Source organism: Theropithecus gelada, chromosome 6 (genome assembly GCF_003255815.1).
Source record: "Theropithecus gelada isolate Dixy chromosome 6, Tgel_1.0, whole genome shotgun sequence".
Lineage (NCBI taxonomy): Eukaryota > Metazoa > Chordata > Mammalia > Primates > Cercopithecidae > Theropithecus > Theropithecus gelada.
Genome location: NC_037673.1, coordinates 122591268 through 122618643, shown reverse-complemented (window position 1 = coordinate 122618643; position 27376 = coordinate 122591268).

Genomic DNA, 27376 nt, shown 5'->3' with positions numbered 1-27376 from the left:
ATTAAAACAACAACGCAATACTACCTTACTCCTGCAAGAATGACTGTGATCGAAAAATAAAAAAAAATAGATGTTGGTGTGAATGTGGTGAAAAGGGAATGCTTTTACACTGTTGGTGGGAATGTAAACTAGTACGACCACTATGGAAAACAGTGTGGAGATTCCTTAAAGAACTAAAAGTAGATCTACCATTTGATCCAGCAATTCCACTCCTTGGTATCTACCCAGAGGAAAAGAAGTCACTATATGAAAAAGATACTTGCACAAGCATGTTTATAGCAGCACAGTTTGCAATTGCAAAAATATGAAACCAGTCCAAATGCCCATCAATCAATGAGTGGATGAAGAAAATGTGAGATATATAAACACACACACACACATACCATGGAGTACTACTCAGCCATAAAAAGGAACAAAATAATGGCATTCACAGAAACCTGGATGAAACTGGAGACCATTATTCTAAGTGAAGTAACTCAGGAATGGAAAAACAAACATTCTGTGTTCTCATTCATAAGTGGGAGCTAAGCTATGAGGATGCAAATGCATAAGAATGATACAATGGACATTGGGGACTCATGGGGAAAGAGTGGGGACAGGGGTTGGTGAGGGATAAAAGACTACACATTGGGTACAGTGTACACTGCTTGGGTGATGGGTGCACCAAACTCTGAGAAATCACCACTAGAGAACTTATTCATGTAACCAAACACCCCCTGTTCCCCCAAAACTTATCAAAATAATAAATGAATAATACATACGCTGTTGGGAAGGGATACTACAAACTTTGTCAATAAGATTTGTGTTGGTGGGGAGTTGCGAGTCTCTGAAATGGGACACAGGCTTGGCCTTGGAATTGGGGTAGTAGGTATTAGAAATTCAACTCTAAAGAAGAGAAGTAGCAAAAGGCCACTGGTTATGAAATTTACTAGCAGGATTTTTTTTTTTCTTGAATTTAGGAATGGCAAATAAAAATATTCCTAGAGGACTCCCATATAGACCCATAGGCCTAATTCAAACTTTATAATTTCAGATGGAGAATTACTATAGAAAAGTACTTTTCTTGTCATAATTCAAGTAAACCTCTTCCTAACTGAAGAAATCAATTTTGTTTTATTATAATTACCATTATGAGATATAATGACCATAGAAACATTTTTTAAAAGTGACCAAGGAATTAACAATTTGTTGAACACCTGTATTGGAGTCAGCTGATGTATTAATAGCAAGCCCTTTACCAACTACTGTGAAGAATCAGGAACATAAATGAGGGATTCTGCTTTTAAGGCACTCACACAGGCTAGAGAGAAACCACATCGTGTCATATGATAAAATAACTGAGAGGGTCAAGGCAGGGTTTATTAGATGCCAAGTGATATGAGCTGTGGGAATTCAGAGGATAGAGGCTCATGAGGACAAGAATGGTTAAGCCTTCCTGGGAAATGCAGGTCCTTTCTGTGACTTGTGAAGATAAAGTTTCCAAACAATAAAAACGTTGCTTATTTTTTTCTGCAGTGTAACAATAATGAACAAAATATAAGCATTTCAGACAAGTGGGGCTTGGGACTCAGAATATCTTGGTTTCAATTCCCACCATGATACTTACTGGACATGTGTCATCTTGGACACATTATTTAACCTCTTGGAGTACTTGCTCCTCTGTAAAGTGGGTTTAAGTAATACTTTATAGAATCCTTGTGAAAGTTTAATGAGATAATTTACCTAAATTAAGTTATTAACAGAGTAATAATTTCAGAGGCTGATATTATTACCCAAGTGATTTTGCATGACATGGAGAAGACATTGTTCTTGCTCTCAAGGATTTTATGACCTGAAAGAGCTACTTGCTAGCTTGAGGAGTGATGCTAGAATGAGTACCATGCTGGGGCTGCATTGTCTGTACTTACTGGCAAAGTCCTTGTGTGTTTCTAAGTTCTTTATCACTGTGTCCTGCGACAGATGTCCTTCAATACCTTATTTGCATTCAGCATAGTTTTTCTCGTATAAAATCTTTGTATATTGCTTTGTTTTTCATTTGAAAATCTGAAGTTTGCTATAAAGTAACATATCAGATAATTTAGAACTAAATTTTTGGGGGATTATATACCCTCTGCATTTCATTAAATAAAAATGAGAAACTCAAATAAGATGAAAATTATTTTAGAGTTTACACGAATAAAGTTATTTTCAATCCTTATTTTCAAAGCTTTCAAATAAAAAATGAGAAGCAGAAGAAAAAAATACACTGGCTTTTTTCTTACTGAAAATTCTAGATCTTGGTTACCAAATATATTAGCTGTGTTATAGACTAGATGTTGTAATGGTTTCTGCTAATGATGTCAAAATAATGCACAGTGTTGGATTTATAATTCAAGTATTTTAATATACTCTTCATACATACATTTTTAAAAATGTGAATGTTTATTCAGCTTGTTCTATTTGAGAATATTTTAATCCTTTATGAATATATACAGACCCCCCAGGAGCAGACTCTGAATCCAGCAGCGTCAACTCAAATTTCAGATCCAGGAAATAGTTATGCTAGCAATTATGAGGCATGCTCTTTTTGAGTTCATAGATCTTTATTACACACGTACAAGATGCATAATTTGAAATGATCTTCTTTTTTTCTTTTTAGAAAGAATAAAAAGTCTAACATTCTATTGAGAATGACAAAAGAGACTGGATTATTCTACATAGTATTATATCTATTGTTTCTGCTTTGGTTAACCTATATATTCTCCTAAAAATCCATGTAAAAGAAGCTTTAAAATTATATTTTTCTCTCAGTGTTAAGGAGAGGAATGATTGTAGTCATAGTGAAAGAAAATGTTTTCTAAGATTCCGAGAAAATTCCTAAACCATAGGAATGCATTCATTGAAAGGAAGACATTGTGCTATTACCCAAGGGATTTTACATGAATGGAAAATACATTGTTCCTGTTCTCAAGGCTTTTGTGACCTAAAGGTAAATTAAGAAAAGATGTGACTATCAGTGAAACTCTGAGCTGCATTTTCCTGCAGCCTTTTCCCTTTGCACTCTTCTGGACTGAGAAGTATTAAATGTGAGTAATAATTTTTAAAAGCTGCCCTTTAAGGGAGCATCAGCATTTAGAAAAATACCAAAATAGTGAAGAAGGGGAGAATGAAGAGTTTTGACTATACTTATTTTTTGGCAGCAGGGAAAGAGCTGGTTGCTTAAAACATGTGGGAGGGTAAGTTCACTCTGAGTCATGGAGAGTTAATGTTTGTTTTAATGTCAAGTTCCTATGCCCACATCTTCTGAGTTGGAAACATTATCCTCACCCCAGGATTGAGTCTTGATTACCCATTGTCAATATTCCTCCCAAAGGGATTATTTTCTCCATCTACATAGATATTATTTAATTGCTTATTAGCTCCTTTCAGGGAGAGCTAACTAAATATTTAAGGGCTAATAAATTTTATGTGTATTTATTAGTAAGGTATTTAGATATTGCCTCTTTCATAGATAAACTATAATTGCAACCAACTGCTAAGGAGCAAAATTGTGTCTGTAATCTTTTCTTTATCATATTTTGATAGGATACATGCATTAATTTAAAAAATTGAATTAAATGGATGAAAATAGAAATTTTAAAAGCATGTTCAGAAGAGTCTAAAAGTTGAATGACAGGAAAAAAGTAGAAAATGAGAAATAAACTTTGCTCTCTCTTGCAATAATGATTCTCTAACACTTCACCTTTATATAAAGCTCTCCAGCAAGTATTTTAGAATTCCCCTTTTCCTGTGTGACTACGTTTTATTATCAGTGTAAATATACTTGCACAAATACATCAGGGTAAATACATTTATCCTTTAAATGCTTTCTTTTCCAAGGTATATAATTTCATGTTTCAACTAAGATCTCTGATCTTATGATGTGAAAATGAATTGAAGTAAGCTAGTTTGTTATAAAGAGAGAGTGTTTTGAAAGTACTAAAAATCACTGAATACTAGGATTTATTGTTCTTCTGCCTTCTATTTAACATTGATTTTCAGAAGAAATGGCACAGGGCTTTTTCATCAGATGAATTCTTCCCAGTCTTGGATAGATTGTCTGCCAGGAATTTTCTGCCTTTGGCAGGACAATTGAATGAAAATTTTAGGTTTCCTTGGCTTCTACTTATGGGAGTCTCAAACCTAGAACACCTTTTATGCAGCCAGTTTTCTTCTTTTACTCCTTTTGGACTATTCACTCTTAGTCCTCTACTGTCAAAGATACCACCATTCAGGGGTGTGTGTGTGTGTGTGTGTGTGTGTGTGAAGTAGTGGTATTGATATGGATACAAGGTAGGGAAGTACTGGGTAGAAGAACGCGGTTTCCTGGCAAAGGCCCCACCCTCCAGCCTGGAAACCTGTGGCCCTAAATGGGAACAGGCATTCCTCTTTTCAGGCCCAAATGTTGCCTTTTGGCCTGCCACACCCCCTATCCTATACCATAAAAACCCCAAACTCTATGTTCCATGAGCAGATGAGCAGAAGAGCATCAGAGCTGCATGGCAAAGGAGAAGAGAAGGAGCATCCAAACGTGGAGAGGAGTTCGCCTGGGGATGGCTGGAGAGGAGATTGGCTGTGGGATGGCCAAACTCCAGGGGAAGATCATCTTCCCATTTCATATTATTTCCAATTCCCCATCCATCCCGCTGAAAGCCACCTCCACCACTCAATAAAATCTCCACATTCACCATTCATCAAGTCCGTTTGACCTGATTCTTCCTGGACGCTGGACAAGGACCCAGGTACCAAGAGGGCAGGGTGTAAAAGGTTGTCACCGTGACTCTCTACTGAGCTGGTGTAACACTTAGCCGCCTGTGGATGGCAACTGCTAAAAGAGCATTAATTGTAACACATTCCCTAGATGCCACTGTGAGGCCAGAACCCGAAAGCACTCACTCTGGTTCCTGCAGCTGCCTGTCTGCATGCTTCCTGCCCTGTAAGGGGTTTGAGTGCATGAAGCTCAAACCCAGCAAGGGAGCCACATCCTGTTACAAGTCCCTCTAGTAGGTCAGGGAGCTCTCTCGTTTTAGTACTGGGGAGAGAATGGACGGCATGCCAAGGAAGAGACAGAGTGTCAATAAGAGAAATGCAGGAAAATACACGTGAAGTTTTAGAGTCCAAAGGCTAGCTGGACTGTGTCCCTGCCATCACTATGCTTTACCGTGTGGTTTTCCATGGTCTGAAAAAACAGTCCAGGTTTATAGTGGAATGTCCCAATACAAGGTGAAAATGATGCCTGGATTGAGACTGTTTCTTGGCTGGTTACTGTTACTAGGCTTTTGTAGTTTTAATGTTATGATGTGCAGTATTATCTTCTATGTATCTGTCTTTTTATTTCCATTCTATATAATGATGCCAGGATAGTAATAATTACTATGAACCTCACAGGGGATATTTTAATAATTAAAATGATAACATCTTAAGAAGCAATATAGATAGAAAGCAAAGTGAGTAAAGTAAGATGTATTTAATGAATAATTTAATGCAGCAGTTTCCATTGTCCTTGCAAAACAAATTAATAAGATGCAGTGAACTTCAATTTATTCTTTTTAAGCGCTTTCTCTTGAAAGTCACTAGAGCATTATCATCAAGAAAAAGTAAAAATTAGGTAGCATTCTCTGTCCTCAGGGGTACAATGTTCCCTTTTGCTTTGAAGTCACAAAAATTATATTTTTATGTAAAATTCAAAAGATACCTTAATTTCTTTAAAAAATTGACTAATGGGAAATTTACAATGTAATTTTGTCGGTAGAGTTTCTTTCTGAGACCATTCTCCCATTGAAAATAGGTTCAAGGCCTGTGGAATAAATGGGGCCTCTGGCCATGTTTTAAGAATCCCTGATATCCACCCTCTCCTCTCCTCCTTAGCTCTACATCCTTGTCTTCCAACCTGCACAGTTTCCTTTTCCATAGACTAGGGAGGGCCTTTTCCCATGCGAGAAAAGCAGCTTTAAACCCAAATGTTACAGGGGTCAAGCTGATAATCTAAGTAAAGTGGGCCAGGTGCAAGGTAAAGGGTTTGTGGGAGTTGTGGCAGATTACAGGTGCATGCTCCCTCTATGGGAGGCAGCCCATTTAACACTGGGAAGAGTGATCATTCCAGTACACAGGTCAGGTGGTCACATCCCTAACTTTTACAGGGGAGCTGAAAGTTTTCTTAGGTCAACTTTCTTGATGTTTGCATGTTAGGAAGTGATTCATATTTTTTCAAAAGCATAAGACAGCAAGCAGTGTACTCTTGCTGGCTGTCCTTGAGCAATTATTTAACAAAGTTGGCCCTAGAATGGCCAGGCATTATTCTTGGGTACTCAGCTTAAAAACTGTCCAATTTGGACATTCTCCTAATAGAAGCTTTTCTGTCTCTCAGTGACTATAACTGTACACTTCCATGGATATAATAATGCCCTGGTTTTACAGTATGGTAGTTTCGTAAAAGCTTTTACACATATTGGCTTATAAAGCTTTAAGGATAACAAGTGAGATTTGGCGGTGCTAACGTTATCATTACAGATGGGGAAACTGAGGCTTGGACGTTTTGCATTCCTTGTGTTAATGTTATAACAAAAATAAGAGACACAGGTGGATCAAAGATTTATATCTTCTGACTCCTTGCCCAGGGCATTTCCTATTCACTTTCAGTCTTTTGAGATCTGTAAATAGTTTAAATGTATAATACATTGTAAAATCTCAGCACTCAAGCCCTTAAGAAGTACTTGAAAATCATTAAAAACTCATTTCAGTTCCTTGAGAGTTAAACATTATTGTGCTGTTTTATAAAAAGAAGAGGGATTCAGGCTCAATCATTGTGAGAATGTTGTCAGTTTCAAATTGTATTTCTTGTCTTTGTATTTCCCAGTTTGATACTCCACTGACTAGAATTTTATATGTTCATCATTATTCCCTGCTGTGATTCTAAACCTAGCATCTCCTTGACATGAGAAATCATTTTAAGCATACCGTGAGTGCCTAGTGCATAGTAACAATTGTCAATGAACCACAGAAATTAAGACTTGTTTTTGCACATATAATTGTGAGAGGAATACATGATCTATAATAATGCAAATATTTGTAAGATTTTAAAAATTAATGCAGGCATATGGAAAAAATAAAAAAGGATGCAGAAGAGATGTCCTAATTTAGGTTTCTCTTGTGAGGAGATTCTGAGATAAGAGCCTGTGGGCTGGGGTTTATTTGTGGAGTGTTCAAACAGAGAAGGGAAGGATTAAGAAGAATTTAAAAATAAAGAAGAAAGTTATTGGCCGGGCGCAGTGGCTCACGCCTGTAATCCCAGCACTTTGAGAGGCCAAGGCAGGTGCATCACCTGAGGTTGGGAGTTCTGGACCAGCCTGACCAACATGGAGGAAACTCCGCCTCTACTAAAAATACAAAAAATATTAGCCGAGCGTGGTGGCGCATGCCTGTAATTCCAGCAACTTGGGAGGCTGAGGCAGGAGAATCTCTTGAATCCGGGCAGGAGAGGTTGCAGTGAGCCGGGGTTGCGGCATTGCACTCCAGCCTGGGCAACAGGAGAGAAACTCCATCCCAAAAAAAAAAAAAAAGCAAAACAAAACAAGAAACAACAAAAAAACAAAACCAGAAAGTTATTATAAAGGGGCATTATTGAGTTCATTCCACTGTGGACAGCTGCAGCTCATTGTGCAATATCGTATGAGGACTATATAGAATACCTCAGAATGACCTGTCCAAAGATCAATGTGGAGAAGCATTTGATCATTGATTTCCATACACTCAGGGTTGCCCATAGACACACAGGGGCACCTCTGACTTGTTTTGAGCACTGCAGCAGCATCAGAGAAGCCTTGGGGAGGCATTGAAGGTGGCATGCACTTGAGGTAAGGAGCCATTTGTGTGAAGTAAGTTGAAGCCTGACCCAAAAGGTCACAGTTAGCGTGGCTGGAAACACAGATGAGGCCAAGGAGCTGTTAGATTGTGCACAAGAGTTGTCTGATGCAACAGCTTGTCAACAAGAATAACAGATTTCCATTTGGGTATTTTTTAGTCTTACAATGGTACATCATAAAAACAAATAGTATTTATTTATAAACTTTATACACTCCTTTCACTCCTCCCCTTAACTCATTATAATTTTCAGTTATTTTATTGGTAATGGTGTAGTTTTAAATAATATACTCAAAAGGACTGTTTCTTAGTTTAATAAATTTTAGTAGTTTCTTTTGATTTTTTAGTGAGTTGAGATTTCTGCCCCTACCTTTGCCTTCATTTATCTGCTTCCACATCTGCCTCCAGCAGATGACAACTATCCCTTAATTTTTATTTTTTACTGTCAAGATTGATAGCTTTATGTTCTCCTTTGTATCCTTAATTATCTGTGCTTTCTCTGTAGTTCGATCTACAGTTTAACAACTAACAACATTTAGCTACTTATCTTACATATAAGAATGATGTACTGGAATTATATATTTTCCAATGGATCTCAAATCATGACCCTTGTACAACTTGAAAAAAAATTTCTATCATTAAGGTCCAAATGAGTTATCTTTCATGCCATCAGAATCTGAAAATTATGTCATATAGACTTTACCCTGTATGTGTATGCATGTGTATATTTCCCCAGAGTTTCTAATTGCCTTTCATTTCTTCTTGTTGAAAGAAAATGAATGTCTTATTTACCATATCACTTTAAAGGTTCTACCCTTTAATCATTGTATCTCTGGAATGGCATTTATTCTATACATTTCTTTTTGAAGACCATTTTGGTGCTAACTGGTTTCTTCATATAATTTTGACCAATGGCTTTTGTATTTATTCCACTTTGATTATACTGTGATACTATTCATTTCACTTCTCTGTTCGTTCTAGCGTTTCTTGGATTTCACATTTTTCCATTCCTTGATTTGAACTGATTTTGCTTATTTCAATATGTTCTCAAGTAATTAAACTGTCTTGGCAAGAAGTCATGAGTCTTTACATGCCTAAAATGCCTTTATTTGCACTCATATTTGATTGATAGTATAGCTTGTCTAGAAATCTAGTTCAAAATAGTTTTCCTCTGTTCTTTAAAAGTACCACACATTGTCTTTTTGTATAAATGAGAAATCTGATGCCATTCAAATTCTTACATTTTTTTCTATGCAACCTATTTCCCCAAACCTTATCCTGTAAACTTTTAGGATCTTTAATTTCTTTACCTTAGAATTGCTGACATTTAAAACAATACATCTTCTAATTCATTGCCTAAGAGCTCCTTTTTATAACAGGATACTTGTTAATGAAACTCATTTTGGATTATTGCTTGAAAACTTCTTTTTATACCATATGGAATCTACCATGGCCTGGATCCTATATGCTGTTAATTTAAACACCATCTTAAAAATGAGAGTTTTGGACTTGGCACTGTGAACTCATCACAGCCCCTCTGTCAGAATATTTGATACTTACTGTCATAATGGCTTTGTTAATCGAAGACTGGATAAATTTTACCCTTGTATTAGTTCTTTTTTGGGTACATGTGAATATTACAGGGCAAACTGGAAAAGATCAGTGAATGGCAAAGTACAGCACTATGGTATCAACCTACAAAATGATCTGCAACCTAACCTCGGCTTTAAGAGCCCAAACCAGCTTGTTACCTGCTTTTATGTGTATAGCCAGACCTCCAATGTATCTTAATTTCATTTATTCTTCTCATACCTGAAGTAAATTTTAGTTTTAAGCTAAAAACATAAGGTTTAAGTCTGTCTTCTGTGAATCTACTTGGCACTGAGTAGGCTCCTTTAGTCTAAAGATTTATGACTTTTTATGGTTCTGGACATTGTCGTCGTTTTTTTCTCCCCCCCATAAAAATGTGGTACAGACAGTTAGAATGGCGATCATTAAAAAGTCAGGAAACAACAGGTGCTGGAGAGGATGTGGAGAAATAGGAACACTTTTACACTGTTGGTGGGACTGTAAACTAGTTCAACCATTGTGGAAAACAGTGTGGCGATTCCTTAAGGATCTAGAACTAGAAATATCATTTGACCCAGCCATCTCATTACTGGGTATATACCCAAAGGATTATAAATCATGCTGCTATAAAGACACATGCACACGTATGTTTATTGTGGTACTATTCACAATAGCAAAGACTTGGAACCAACCCAAATGTCCATCAATGATAGACTGGATTAAGAAAATGTGGCACATATACACCATGAAATACTATGCAGCCATAAAAGAGGATGAGTTTGTGTCCTTTGTAGGGACATGGATGCAGCTGGAAACCATCATTCTCAGCAAACTATCACAAGAACAGAAAACCAAACACCGCATGTTCTCACTCATAGGTGGGAATTGAACAATGAGATCACTTGGACACAGGGTGGGGAACATCACACAATGGGGCCTGTTGTGGGGTGGGGGGAGGGTGGAGGGATAGCATTAGGAGATATTCCTAATGTAAAGGACGAGTTAATGGGTGCAGCACACCAACATGGCACATGTATACATATGTAACAAACCTGCACGTTGTGCACATGTACCCTGGAACTTAAAGTCTAATGAAAAAAAAAATGTGGTACAGAGTCAACACACCAATAGCCTCAGTTTTTTCCCCAGGAGGTCTACTAAACCTGTTTAGAAAAGATTTCTCTGATATATTTGCTTGAACTGCAAATTACCAGCATGAGTTGCTGTTTGCTCTGCATATGTTAGGGGGAAGGAAAATGGTGCAGGTTTTATTCCATTAGCCTCCCTGTTTTAATCCCTCCGTCTCACTCCTGCTTCTGAGCCTGGAGTCCCTAGAGATAAACCAAGACGACTGAATCCTACTTCATTGCAACTCACACCTGAGCATATTTTTAATTTTCTTTGCTCTGTTTTCAACAGTCAACATTCTTTTCCCAAATTTCTATCAGAAATTTGTTGAACTCTCTGGCATGCTTATGGTCTCCCGCCAAACTAATTCTCTCCACTTGCTTGGTTTAATTCCCTCTTCCATTCCTTCAGGATTATCTTTATGGCATCTCTTGAGGAAGCTTAAGTAATATCCAATTATATTTTTGTTTGCATTTCTTAATACAAGCCTAAACCCTTTCTTCCTCTGTACTTAATTTTATCTTGAAGCTCTGATTTCATGTGAGTTTTCACTATAGGCTTGATAACAGAGATACTGGTATTTACTCCTAAGAGAGAAATAGATGTGATACTTGTAAAAATAACTAGTACCTCTTCTAATTGTTTCCTTTTTCATGCAAATAGTCATAAAATACTTCTCATACCTCATTCACAAGATTTGATATCTCTTTAGTAGATGGGAAAAGTTTTGATTTATGTGCTCACTGTAAGAAGAGAGAAAAATATAAAATTAAATGGTAACGTTTTACAAAAGTTATTGTTATGTGGTGTGCCTGCTTTTCTGTCAGCTGGGAGTCTTGTGTAGATAATAGATCCCCACCAGTGATTTAGCATGTATAAAACACATCAATCCTTTTTATTGTATTTTGTGAGCCTTGACATTTATGATAATTTCCTTATATCTACTTAAAACTCTTTCTCTTATGATTGCGTTATTAAAGTGGATTTTTTGCCCTTGTTGGCTTATCTCATTAGCATGTGTTTATCATATATTTTCAGGGTAATTACCATTTTGGAATAATGCACACAACATTAAATGGATTCCCTAGTTTTAAAAGGTGTCAAGATAAAGGCAGTAGCTTTCACCCCTCCCATCTCTAATGTAGTCGAAAGACTACAAAAGACATTTTGATTTCTTGTCACTTGGGTCAATTGGATAATGGCAAGGATAATGCGAACCCCTACTGTGTGTCCACAGTTGGTCCTGGATGGCAAAAAAATGATGAGAACACATTTCTATGGCATCCTCATTTTCACCGTCTCTGTATGTTGTCCACCAATCAGTATTCTAAATTTGGAACTTAAGAAAGGACAGTATCTTAATTGATATTTGTATGAAAGGGGAAAAAAATCTCATGTTTCCTTATCTCTTAGAGTAAGAGTTTGATATGAAAGTACAATTCAGAGAAGTGGACACTTTTTATTTTCTAATTATTAAGTAAAATAACATGTACTCCTATCTGATCAGTTGTCAAACAATTAAAATGGCTTTCCTTTCTCCATTCATACAAATGTATGCATATAAAGCAGTAGCTAATGCTCTCTGTGGTATTAAAGATGAATGTGAGACATGAAGATGTGGATATACATTCTAAGTTGTGAACCACTAAATCACACTCTGTAATTTTACCATTGTATGTGTACTGCATAGCACTAAATTACTTGAAGTTGGTTATCAGTTTTTAGTGTTCTTGGCATTTGTTAGTTTGCCAGAATGTAATGAAACAAAATTAAGTTTTTAAAGCATTTTCTTTGCAGTGCTTTTTGCTGTTGTTGTTTTTTGCTGTTGTTTCATTAGATATCTTGTATTAATTTATTGAATAAAACAAATTATAGAGAATAAAGTCAGTATGTATCATAGGTTTGAATTACAATTCTGTTAGAGGCACAGTATTTTAAGGGTGGAATTAGAAAATAATGCTGTATCCATTACATAAAGATGAACATGCTAATTTAAAATCTAATATATAATTCATATTTTTCATTCCTGTAAAACTTCAAGCATATGTAAAACTGTCTATTTTAGTGGTCTCAAGAGCAAGATAAAAAAGTGAAAGTGGCAAAGTATTCATTCAACAAATTTGTTGAAAGCTTACTCTATGCTAGTTACTCCTTTAGGTACTAGAGATATAATAGCAAATATCCTGTCTCCAAAAATCTGCAGTCCAGTAGAGCAGACAGATGAAATAGAGTAGAAATATAAATACAAATAATTACAAAATTGTGAACAAGATGAGGAAAACAAACAAGGGTTAATATTTACTAAAGTAGCAGTGGTTCAAACCGACTTTAAGTATAATGATCAGGGAAAGGAAAATGTCGTAAAGAAATGACATTTAAGCTGAGGTATAAAGACTGAAAAGGGGTTAGAAATGCCAGAAGCATATGCCAATGCTGAGAGGCAGGACTTAGTAGCATCTATGATTACAGGGGCGAGTTCTTAGCAGAGGGCAGGAAGTTCATGAGACAGGCTGTTGAGAGACTGAATATACAAATGGACAGTGGCTGGCCATGTATGAGAATAGAATTTTGGTCCACAACCTGCAGTAACCAGCCCAGAAAATCAACCCCTTATCTACAATAAACAACCCAGGAAGCCAGCCTGCTATATGTCAGTCTTGCAGGAAGCCAGATTACTATCTCTAATGACAATCCAGGAGGCTAAACAACAACTTCTGTAACAATTGGCTCAAAATGGCCAGGACTTGATTAATAAACTGACAGCTTCCCTGTTAGCTGTTTATGTGTGTGTCCTTATTTCTAACTTAGGACCAAGCAGAGAAAGCCAAATATGCATCCCTAACCAATCACATAGAATGCCTACTTGTAGTTAACTGCCTGCTGCTTCCCTGTGCCAACAGCCAATCAGGGCACATCTGAAGCCTTCCCTTTTTTCCTACTGTAAAGTTTTCTTGCCTTGGCTTCCTTTGAGGCTCTGCCAAAATGCAAATAACAGAGTTGACTCCCTTGCTATAGCAAACTCTGTATAGATTTTGCTTTTCTCATTTCGTTGGTCTTTATTTCCACACTTTAGAGGTGACAATAAGGAACGTGAAGTTTATTCTAAGTACAATGGGAAGTCTTGGAAGGACTTCAAGCAGGAGCATGACATGATTTGAATAGTATCTTTAGACGACTTGTGCAAATATGTATAGAATTAATTGGATTGGGGCAATAGAAGAAATAGACCAGCTGGGAGGTTATTGTAGTACTTTGGGTGACAGAGGGTGTGCTGAAGACTGATGGCAGCAGTAGAAATGGAGAAAATTGGATAGATTTGAAATATATGTATTTAAGAAAATTATCTGTTTATAGGAATAGAAAGTAAATAATGTGATGGGTCACCTCTCTTGAGGTTTTATTATGTCCAAGAGTGTGTTTAAGCTAGTCACAATTAGAAGGTAGAGGACAGCCAGCATCTGAGATAGTCTTTCATTAACACACACGTGGAATATTTGAAACTTTGGACTTCTGGGTCTTACCAGGTATTTACTTATTGTTTTTGCTCATTGTTCTAGTTCTATACCTGATGTGACCACTATTTCTGACCCTTTCTCTTGTCTTTTTTTCTCCTATGCCCATGTAAGATGTGCCTTTTGCCTCCCGTCATGATTCTGAGGCCTACCCTGCCATGTGGAACTGTAAGTCCAATTAAACCTCTTTTTCTTCCCAGTCTTGGGTATGTCTTTATCAGCAGCATGAAAATGGACTAATACAGTAAATTGGCACCAGGAGAGTGGGGTGTTGCTGAAAAGATACCTGAAAATGTGGAAGCAACTTTGGAACTGGGTAACAGGCAGAGTTTGCAACAGTCTGGAGGACTCAGGAAAAAAACAGTAAAATGTGGGAAAGTTTGGAAGTTCCTAGCGACTTATTGAATGGCTTTGCCCAAAAAATGCTGATAGTGATATGGACAATAAGGTCCAGACAAAAGTGGAAACCCCTGACAAACCTATCAGATCTTGTGAGACTTATTCACTGTCATGAGAATAGCATGGGAAATACTGGCACCCATGATTCAATTACCCCCGGCCACCCCGGGTCCCTCCCACAACACGTGGGAACTCTGAGAGATACAACCCAAGTTGAGATTTGGGTAGCGACACAGCCAAACCATATAATTCCACCCCTGGCCCCTCCAAATCTCATGTCCTCACATTTCAAAAATCAATCATGTCTTCTCAACAATCCTCCAAAGTCTTAACTCATTTCAGCATTAACCCAAAAGTCTGCAGTCCAAAGTCTCATCTGAGACAAGGCAAGTCCCTTCCACCTATGAGCTTGTAAAATCAAAAGCAAGCTAGTTATTTCCTAGCTACAAGGGGGATAAAGGTATTGGATAAATACAGTCATTCCAAGTGAGAGAAATTGGCCAAAACAAAGAGGATACAGGGCCCATGCAAATCTGAAATCCAGCAGGGCAGTCAAATCTTAAAGTTCCAAAATGATCTCCTTTGACTCCAGGTCTCACATCCAGGTCATGCTGATGCAAGAGATGGGTTCCCATGGTATTGGGCAGCTCCACCCGTGTGGCTTTGCAGGGTACAGCCTCCCTCTCAACTGCTTTCATGGGCTGGCATTGAGTGTCTGCAGTGTTTCCAGGTTCACGGTCTGGCGGTGGATCTACCATTCTGGGGTCTGGAGGATGGTGGCCCTCTTCTCACAGCTCCACTAGGTAGTGCCCTGTAGGGACTCTGTGTGAGGGCTCCGACCCCATGTTTCCCTTCTGCTCTGCTCTACCAGAGGTTCTCCATGAGGGCCTCATCCTGCAGCAAACTTTTGCCTGAGTATCCAGGAGTTTCCATACGTCTTCTGAAATCTAGGCAGAGGTTCCCAAACCTCAATTCTTGACTTCTCTGCATCCATAGGCTCAGCACTACATAGAAGCTGCCAAGGCTTGGGGTTTCCACCCTCTGAAGCCATAGCCCAAGCTGTACATTGACACCTTTCAGCCGCACCCTTGGTGTGGCTGTTACACAGGGCACCTAGTCCCTAGGCTGCACACAGCATGGGGACCCTGGGCCCAGCCAGTGAAACCACTTTTTCCACATGGGCCTCCAGGCCTGTGATGGGAGGGCCTTCCGTGAAAGTCTCTGACTTGGCTTGGAGACATTTTCCCCATGGTCTTGGGGATTCACATTAGGCTCCTTGCTACTTATACAAATTTCTACAGCTGGCTTGAATTTCTCCCCAGAAACTGGGTTTTTCTTTTCTATCACATAGTCAGGCTACAAATTTTCCAAACTTGTATGCTCTGCTTCCGTTATACAACTGAATGCCTTTAACAGCACCCAAGTAACCTATTGAATGCTTTTCTGCTTAGAAATTTCTTCCTTCAGATACCCTAAATCATGTCTCTCGAGTTCAAAGTTCCACAAATCTCTAGGTCAGGGACCACATGCCCCCAGTCTCTTTGCTAAAACATAACAATGGTTACCTTTACTCCAGTTCCCAACAAGTTTCTCATCTCCATCTGAGATCACCTCAGCCTGGACCTTATTGTCCATATCGCTATCAGCATTTTAGGCAAAGTCATTCAACAAGTCTCCAGGAAGTTCCAAACTTTCCCACATTTTCCTGTCTTTTTCTGAGCCCTCCAAACTGTTTCAACCTCTGCCTGTTACCCAGTTCCAAAGTTGTTTTCACATTTTCAGGTGTCTTTTTAGCAACATCCCACTCTTCTGTTACCAATTTACTGTATTAGTCCATTTTAATGCTGCTGATAAAGACATACCTGAGATGGAAGAAAGAGAGGTTTAATTGGACTTACAGATCCACATGACTGGGAAGTCCTCAGAATCATGGCAGGAGGTGAAAGGCACTTCATACATGGTGGTGGCAAGAGAAAAATGAGGAAGAAGCAAAAGCAGAAACCCCTGAAAAACCCATCAGATCTCATGAGACTTAATTCACCATCACAAGAATAGCATGGGAAATACCGGCCCCCACAATTCAGCTACCCCCCGCTGCGTCCCTCCTACAACACATGGGAATTCTGGGAGATACAAAGTTGAGATTTGGGTGGGGACACAGGCAAACCATATCGAGTATTCTCGATGGTAAGAAAAATCAGAAAGTTGATGCCTGTGAGGTAGTAGTGGTGGTGATTAACTGGAAAGGGGCATGAAGGAAATTTCTGTGGATGATAGTTATGTTTCATATTTTGATTTAACTTTTTGGCACATAGGTTATATGAAATAGCAAAAGCCCCTGAGCTGTGCATTGCTATATATAAAATATTCTATTATAAAAATAGGATACTATAAAAGTCAATTGGAAAAGAAAATGTGATTATATATGGGGAAATGCTAACATACTGTCAGTAAATAAGGGAGTTACAAATTCATGTGTATATTACGCTCTAATCCTAAACCATGTAAAATGGATGTAAGGAAAAGACCTAGAGTAGATATGCTGCAATGTAGCAATCAGGATTAACGTTGATACTGGTGGGATTATGAATATTATTAAGCAATTATGATAGGCAGTTGATCAGTTAATTTAAACTTAGTCAAAGCAGATAATCAAAAGTAAAGTGCATATATATCCTAAATATTTTAAAATTTTGCACTAAATATTCATTTGTTTTCTTTAAGAATGCAGGCCTTTTTTTGAGTACTATCCTGCTAATTGGAGTTCACATTTTTTTTCTTTCATAAACTACTCCTTTTCGGCTTCTTTAGCAAGGATGTAAAAAGGTTTAGGAATGATCTGAGTACAGATTATTGTAATTTTTAAAAAATGTATTATGTCCACACCTAATTAAACAGCAAATTTTAATTACTTTTTGTCAAGTCTTTCCAAAAAACTCAAATTATTTTTATAGACTCAATAGCTTTCTTTCTTTTCATACGCATATTTTCTTGGTTTATATGACATTTAATTATACTTCATAAACACATTAATAGGTACAACTGGCATAAATGAGTTTGTGAATAAATAACCTTATTCTGGTAACCATTCTGGCATACAAATCAACCTATGGGAGGAGATACTGCAAATATGCCAGAGATAGGCTTGCCAGCTGTAAGCAAATTCAGTATCCCCTGGGCGTTTATTTCTGTATGTTTTACAGAATAAATAGAGAGTGTTGATTAATCTAGCCAGTCTGTTAAATGTATAACAGTTAAGAGAGCTTTTACAAATTTCTCACATTGATCATTTATTTTTCTAGTCAAAGAAACCAAGCATTTATATTAAAGTTAATGTTATGAGTAACAAGAAAGTTAATACAAGCAAAACCGTCTTAAAAATGATTAGTTAAAGGAGCTCTAAATTTTGAAACTGTGAGATTACCTCATGTGTCTAGCACTCTTTTGACAAATTTTTACTTCTGAGTTTTGAGAAGGGGAGACATATGAAGAATAATATTTCCAAATTCTCTAGAACCTGAGTTCAGTCTTCTCAAGGAGTGGATGTTGCATTCTGCCTTCAAGACAGCTTGGAATAACCTTTGGAAATAGGAAAACATATTCTTAGGCCAGAGGCAATTTGTGAACTTTTCCCTGCCTCAAGCCATAGCATAAGGACACACAAGGAAATTAGAAACAATGCACAGTAAAAAGTAGATGGATTTTGGGATCCGACACTTTATTAAGGGGCCAAATTGATTTAGTTCTTGCATACTTCCAAATACTACCTACCTTAGTTCACTGTTTCCAGTGTTCACTTATCCCAATGTGAATCTGGAATATATTCTGATTAGCCAAAACCAGTCATGTTCTTCATTTCAAACCTCATGTCTTTTCATTCTAACCTCTGTTTGAGTAAAAGTGTCCAAGGAGCTTCCCATTGATTGTTTCCCAGGTTACACAGATTGGCTTCCCGCCCCGCACCCCTGACCCCACCCCCGCAGTTGAATTAACAGGATTCAAGTTTTTAGGAACTTAGTGTTGCTATTTGTGCTATTTACATTGTGAATCTCTTTATATAGTTTACTGGGAGTTTTAATACAATCTAGGTCTCTAAATCTGTCCTGTCTATGTTTCAAATTAATGGTTATTATGTAGTTAAATTTAATAATTATTTGCATAGCTAAACTCAGCAATGTTCTCATTGATCTGCTCTCAATAAGAAGTTTCTAACTGTGTGGGAATGTTTATGAATCTTTGTAGAGTTACAGTATGGTGAATATAAATTCATATATATGCTACTTTGGTAGTTTGGAGCCTCCTTGTCTCAAATCATACTTTATTTGATTAAAACAAAAACTGGTTTGAAAACAAACAGGTATGTGAAAAACTATGAATATATGTGAGGGTTTCTACCCTAGAATGAAGAGCCTAGCAACCAGCTTTGTGATAGTTAAATGCAATTCAAGCTAACCAAAGGTTTTGTAGACTTGAATTTTGTGACCAAAGACTGAACCAATGTCAGGAAAATACCTAAATGATTAAAATGACCACCTATATTATGAAAAATATGGAAAGATTTGTTTTCTATTTTAATTGTTTTTGACATGGGAATCAAATTCTGTCTGCATCTCAGATTGTTAAAAAAAGATTCTTTTTAAAACTTTTTTCTGAGACATTAAAATGAAACTTTCTTTTTAAGTTGTGCATTTGCTTTTCATATACAAAATTAATATTGATTTGAATATTATAGTTAACTAACATTAACAAAGAAAAATATCCCAATTAAGAATGTCATATTTGATTTTCCATTTGAAAGAGGTCAGGCTTAGCAGTTAAAAAACCAAAAAAAGCTTAGTTATCTTTAAGCATCAGACTAACACTTCAGTATATTTTTGTTGTTGTCATGTAGATAACCTGTTCTGAGCCCACACATGTTAGTGCACTAATTATATGGCATATCTCACATTACATGCTCAAGTATTTAAAAGGGATAATATTTGTTGTTATTATGCATTCTCTGGTGACTTTGTCATTGTAACTAGACCTAGGCCAGTTCAATTAAAGTCTAGTGTTTCAAACTGCTAAGGAGATAACAATGGTCAACTTACACATGTGAAAATTTAATGTATGTAATAACAAAGGAAATACAAAGTGAAATAATGTAGCTTCCACCAAATTATAAAAATGAAAAATATGATATTCATGAAGGAGTGAATAAATGACCACTGCTATAGATGCCAGGTGGAATTGTTGCAGAATTTTGCTTCTTAGTTCAGCTAAAACCGGGTTCCTGTCACATGACCAGGAAAATTTAGGCATGTGGACACATTTATGGTGAGTAGAGCGGGATTTTACTTGGAGAAAAGGGGGGAGAAAAAAAACCGTAGCAAAGTGAGATGGAGTCCTGCTAGCAGGCCCACCACCTCACAGATTGAATCCTGCGTCACCACACAGGAATTGAAGAGGGCAGGCTTCTCGCCTCCCTGCCTGTGGTTCCACCCTATTCTTCCAGTGTGCATGTGGGCATGCCCAGTAAAGGTCCTGGGCAGGGAGGGGAGCATTTACAAAAGCACCCAATGTAAACACTGGTGGGTGGGTTGGAGATTCTCCATGGATCCCTTACTAACTGCCTAGGCATTTGGCTGTCTCAGAATTATACAGTATTATAATATTTTTGAAGACAGGCCAAAAGTCTTAAGAATATTCAAATTCTTTAAGAAACCTAACTTATATTCTAGAATTTTACCTAAGGAAAAAATCAAATATATACAGAATAATCATGCACTAGAACATAAGGTAACATCATTTATAACTGGAAATAAGGTAACATTTCCAGTTTGAAAACTGGAAATAAGGTAACAGTTGAATAATAGAGAATTGATCAAATTAGTTATGAAACATCCAGAAAATAAAATTACTTTATATATGGTATAATATGATGTGATAGAAAAAAACATGAGTGTTTTTGTTTAGTTTCTAATTGTTTCTAGTGGTATGATTGGTTTTTAAGTTTGGGTAAATGGTCATTGAACATATGTTTTGTTGTATTTGATAAGTGATTATTTGGGGTAAGAATCTATGTATCTTTGCACCTCTGCTTGCTCTGTTAACAATGGTCTCAACTGAACAGAAGTGAGCATTTCCTAAATGTACTCCTGTGAATACTATTGTAATAAGGGATGCAAAATATGATTCAGATTACAAGTTATGTGTGCAGAGAAAATATAAATTTCTATTTTGTGTATTGATGGTTGATCTTCCTCATTAGCTTCCACCTGCTGATGAGCAGGAAAATAAATATAACTTAATGTTGAATCTGTTAAAACCTTAGATCTAATAATTTAATACCTTTGGTGATTCCACTCTCTTAAAGAATGACCATTTTTTAAAGATTTCTCAGTCTTTTGTCCTCCTCCAAACTCTTCTGAGAGATGATCCTTAAGGAAGGGAGAATTTATGCCATATTGTGGAAGAACAAGAGCCTGAGATAGTTGCACCCTGGTTTCCTTAGTAACCCTTGGGTAGCAAAGCTTATAAACCAGCAGAGCCAAGAATCACGGAGACAAAGAAAAAATCTGTTAGTCATGAAATGAAATTGTGAGATGTGTGACTTTTACTACTTGAGTCATTGTATTAGTCTGTTAGAAAGTGCCACACATTAGGTAGTTCAAACAACAGAAACTTATTTTCTCACAATTCTCAAGACTGATCTCAAGTGAGATCAGGTGTTGGCAGAGTTGGTTTCTTCTGAGGCCTGACTCCTTGGCTTGCAGATGCCTCCTTCTAGTGATACACATGGTCTTCCCTCTGTGTGCATCTGTGTCCTAATCTCTTCTAAGGACACCAGTCATACTGAATTAGGGCTTTAGTCCCCTCAGGCTGCTACAATAAAATACCATAGACTAGGTAGCTTTTATAAAACAGAAATTTGTTTTTCACAGTTGTGGAGGCTGGGATGTCTAAGACCAAAGCACCAGCAAGCTTGATGTCTGGTGAGGAACTACTTTCTGGTTCATAGATGGCACCTTCTGGTTGTGTTCTTACATGGTAGAAAGGTCAAGACAGCTTTTTGGGATCTCTTTTTAGAAGGCCACTTATGTGAGTTTCACTCTCATGACCTAATCATCTCCCCAAAGCACTGCTTCCTAATACCATCACTTTGGAGTTTAGGATTTCAAAATATAAATTTTGGAGGCTAAAAACATTCAAATCATAGCAGGGCCCATTCTTAATGATTTCATTTTAATTTAACTACTGATTTAAAGTCCCTGTCTCCAAATACAGTCAGATTCCAAGGCATTGAGTGTTAGGACATCAACATATAAATTTTGTGGGGGTGGGGAGAAAACATTCAGCATATAATCAGTGTTCTTTGTATTCCGGATGTGGGATAAGAGGCATACATTGGTCATTGGTTCAGAGCATATTTAGCACTGTGTAGGACTATACCCCAAATTTGTGAGATATTTCCTTCCAGCTTCTGAATGATGTTATGCATGCAAGGATCATTAAATATCATAAGTTCCACCTGATTGCCTTATTTCTTCCAGAATGAAATGGCTGAGGTTTTGTTAAGAACATAATATTTAACAAATGTCACCTATTCAATTCATGACTGCTACTCACAATAAGGAGAGTCTCCAGTGGGAAAAACTGCTACTCCTTTATAATGGATAGGGTCCAGTAGTTGACTGGTTACCTGAAACACTGGACAGTATCCCAAGGCTCAGCATTGTTCTCTGTTCCTGGCATATGAGACACACTTTAGCCAGATGAAGTTTATTGAAAGAAGGTTTGAGGGCTCAATTTCTGCATAACCTCTGACTTGCTAACATGGTTACTTCGTTTTGAATATATTTATCAAGCTCTGATATAGCTGTATAAAGAGCCAACCTTACAGCTGCCTGTTCACTGGGAGTGTCCTCTTTAGTGAGAGCCTTGTGGTGATTCATCAACCAGTCGGAACAATATTCTTACACCTTAGGCTATTTTGCATACTTCTCCAACTCTCCTTTAAATCAATTTCTTTTCTGTTTTTCACAAATGCTTGGCTATTTCTAGGCAAAGTATTAGCCACACGCATGTACTGTTATAGATCTCTGCCTCAGGTCACATCTCTTTTCAGGCAAAGTAGGCCAAAAATTCTACACTCAAAATCAGCCCACCCATTTCTCACTACATTAAACATATGCTTAAAGTATGGCTCAACAATTCTAAGTATTTACCGAAGGCATATAAAAGCACATATTGATAAATGATTGGTACATGTGCATTCTGGGTGGTTTTATTCTTAATCCCAAAATAGAAACAATACATGAATAGATAAGTTTATGATGTAAATAAACCATCAAATGCTACCAAGCATCACAAATGAACTGCTGATTTATGTGTCAACATGAACAAACTACACAGATTTTGTGTTGAACAGAATAAACCAGACAAAAAATATATACTATATGATTTCATTTATTTAAACTACTAGAACAGGCAAAACTAAAGTGCTAGAAATCACATCAGTGGTTCTCTATGGTGGGAGTGGATGTGGGGACAGGGACTGCAAAGAAGTACTGGTCTACACAGACATATGCATTAACAGGAACTCATCAAACTGTACACTTAAAATTGTGGAATTTATTGTATGTGAATCATACTTAATAAAGTTGATTAAAAAAAAAGTTCTGTTCAATGGAATTTCTCCCTTTTTCAATATCATCCACGGCTACTCACAAGTGGGACTATAATGACTACAGCATACACTTGCCACTCATACCAACATTTAATAAAGTGCTATCTGCAAACAAGGCTTGAATGATTTTCCCCCCAGCCATAGAGAATTTTCTCCAAGGCCCTATGTGTGGATTTAGGGAAATATGGTTTATGTGGCAGGCACATTGGGAAACGGATCCATCTGCTCATGTAAAATCTTTGTGTTTTTATGACCTTCTCAAGCCCAATCTTGCATATATTATTCTACTTGGTAATGAGAAACTGTTGAGCATTCCAAGTTTTATGAGTTGATGCATCACATAACACCAAGGTCATGATGAGCAGTACAGATCAGAGGCTACTGCTTACTCATGTTCTTACTCATGTCCTGTGCTCATGTTTCTGATCTCTAGAGGACTATCCGCAGCAAGCAGTTATTTTTTATTATAAAAGTCTCACTGAAAAGAGCATAGCTTTGTTTCAGAACCCAGGTGTCACTGTTGTGATTCCCTATCCAGTTTTGCAGTATGCTCCCTAGTATTCCAATCTGCCTCAGAGACTAAGTGCAATTGAGCCTTCATGGTCATAAAGAACAACTAGCAAAGCTATTTATGCCAGACAGCTTTCTCTTGCTCTAGGGTATTCTCCATGTTAACAGCCTTTCGGGCTGTTCAGAAAAATAGTTTTGAACAGCATATTTGAATATGGCATATGTTGTTTTAAAAACCCAGGGTCCCACATATTTCTGTACCATGTAGAAGTAGAAAATGTACAGTAAAATACATTGCTTCTGAACACATAGGAACAGCAATAGGATTGCAGGCCTTGGTTTTTCTTGAACTTACTCTGACTTCTGGCAACATAAGTGTCAGTCTGAGATATCTAGAGTACCTGCTATCTCTCACTCTCTAAGTCCTAGTAATGTGATGACATCAATATACTAGAGAAATATAATCCATGAGACAGATGATTGAAGGTTTTGCAAACTGAATTATGACATAAAGACAGAATTGATGTCTTTTATGTGTGGTTGTCCTTTCAAAATTTTTCCCCTTCTTGATTAATAGCTGCATACCATGTTCTAGTTTATGTGTTAATTTGCTCCAATGAAGAGTTCTCATCTTTATTTTCAGCAAATTAAGTTTAAACAACCCATGGTAATTTTTCAAGCTTTCTTTTTTTTTCATTGTGGACCTGCGCATGGGTTTAACACTTGGGCTTTCTAGCTTGACCTGGCTAATATATATCCCTATGTCAGTAGAAAGGCTAACCTGGAGTTTCAAGAGGCTGGAAGGTGACCTGGGTAGCCAATTCATTACATTGCACCATTGACCAATGTATGTTGTTTCTCCATATCTAGAATACACAGAAACATGACCCAAGTGATAGATGTATGTAAGTGGCAGGTCTCACTATCACATCAGATGACACAAAATTTTTGTTTTTGTCTTTATAACCCTTTGCTTTGCTGGTTTAGAAGCCTTAGTACTTAAAGGGTATGAAGGAACCCAGAATTCAGCAATCTCAAGATCCCCAACTCTTGTATTTCGTAGCCTTCTCTTCAGGATGTATTCTAAGACTGGCTTAATATCTCCCAACCCAAAGTCGGAGGAGGAGAAATGCATTCAAACCTTAAACTTAGTCTTTTTGTTTATAGCAGAGAAGTTCAGTATTTCCTCACAACCACTTCCTTTGGAATCTTTACATAATTCTAGAAATCTTGACTGTCTGATATTCCTGTTGAAAGAAGTAAATTTAAAGTGGAAAATAAGAAATGAAGGCCTGCTGGAAGCAACACACCATTGGCATGAAGAAAATGGAAGAAAACAACTGATATGTAGTAGCAAAAGACAATAAAAATATTGCCGATATAAGAATTCAGAATGTTATCTGTAGACTTTCTATCTATTCTCAATGCTCTGCAATGAATGGGTATTACCTTTACATTCATAAAAAAGTGTTATGGGATATTCTGAAATCATTATACTACCTAAAATCAGGTAGTATAATGCCTTTAGTTTTGTTCTTTTTGAGCAAGGTTGCTTTGGCTATTAGGAGATTTTTTGTGGTTACACTTGATTTTAGGATTGCCTTTTCTATTTCTGTGAAAAATGCCATTGGAATTTTGATAAGATTGCATTGAATATGCAGATCATTTTGGATAGTATGGAAATTTTAACAATACTCTAATCCATGAACAGGGAATATCTTTCCATTTATTTGTGTATTCTACAATTTCTTTCATCAATGCTTTATAGTTTTCAGTGTTCAGATCTTTCATGTCCTTGGTTAAATTTATTCCTATGTAGTTTATTTTATTTTTTTTGATGTTATTGTAACTGGGATTGTTTCTTAATTTCTTTTTCAACTAGTTGGTTGTTAATATATAGAAACACTACTGATTTTTGTATGTTGATTTTGAACTTACATTTTACTACTCTGTTCTAATAGTTTTTTTTTAAGTAGAGTCTTTAGGATTTTCTATATATAAGATCATACCATCTTCAACTTCAGTCTATTTTACTTCCTCCTCCATGATTTGGATGCCTTTTATTTCTTCTTGCCCAATTGCTCTGACTAGGACTTCCAGTACTGTGCTGAATAAAGTGGTGAGAGTAGGCTCACTGTTTTGTTCCTGATCTTAGAGGAAAAGCTTTCAGCGTTTTATCATCAAAAACTGTGGGCTTGTCATCTATGGCCTTTGTTATGTTGAAGTACATTCCTTCTACACATAATTTGTTGAGATTTTTAATCATGAAAGGGGATGCTGGCTTTTGTCAAATACTTTTTCTGTATATATTGAGATGATTATATGATTTTACCTTTTATTTTGTTAATGTGGTGTATCACATTTATTGACTTGTATATGTTGAACCATCCTTGTGGCTCAAGAGTAAATCTTACTTTATCATGGTGTATAATCCTTTTAATGTGTAGTTGCATTGAATTTGCTAGTATTTTGTTGAAGACTTTTGCATCTATATTTATCAGGAATATTGGCCAGTAATTATCTTTTTTTGTAGAGTTGTAAACTATACTAATTCATACAGCATGGTACTGGCATAAAAAATGGACAGATAGACCAATGGAAGAGAAGAGATTGCACTGATATAAATCCATGCACTTAAAGCTAACTGATCTTCAACAAAGCTGCTAAGAACACACACTGGAGACAGTACAGTCTCTTTAATAAAGGATACAGGGAAAACTGGACCTTTATCTCACACCATTTACAAAAATCACCTCCATCCCTCAGTAAAACTCCCACATTCATCATTGGAGTCCAAGTGTGACCTGATTTTTCCTGGATGCCAGACAAGCGCTTGGGGTGCAGAAAGCTGTCACACTGGCCCTCTGCCTTTGCGAAGAGGCAGAGGGTCCACTGAGCTGTTTAACACTTAAGCCATCTGAGGACAGCAAGGCTAAAAGAATGCACTATAACAGACACCCACTTGGACTTTGGAAGTCACAGGCTTCCACCCCTGGACACTGCCATGGGCCCGGAGCCCAGGGCACTTGCTCTGGCTCCTGCATCTGTCCATCTTTCATCCACATGGTCCAAAATGGTATGCCCCTTCACTAAAGCATGTGACTCAGAAGGTAAACACATCATTTTTATTCATAACTTGCTGGTCACATCCACCTGCAAGAGAGGCTGGAAAATTCAGTCTTTCACCCAAGTGTTTATGTGCCATCTACAAACTGAAATTCTGTTGTGTTACAAGAAAAACTTTAGACAAATTAATATAGCTTATTTGAACAAAGAACAATTCTTAAATCGGGAAGCACTCAAAACTGGAAGAGGTTCAGAGAGCTCCATTCAAACAGCATGAGCAGTGAGCTTTTTTACACTCAACACAGAAACAAAGTATATAAATCACCTGATTGGCTACTTATTTAGGCATAGTGTGATGAGGCATTTGCTTGATCTGGGTTTGATCTGATCAGTTATTTACCTGTGATTGGCTGAAGCTTGGCTACTTGTGTTTGACTGAAACTTAGCTGTTTATCAGAAAATATACTCCTAAATAAAGTTTGTTTGTTTGTATATTAAGTTAGGTTGTGGTAGGAACTCAAATTACGAAGAAATTGATATGGATAGGAGACAGGAAAATGCTGGGTAGAAGAGAGTGGTACCCCTACAAAGGTCCCATCCTCAAACCTGGAAACCCGCAGCCCTAAATGAGAAGAGACATTCCTGT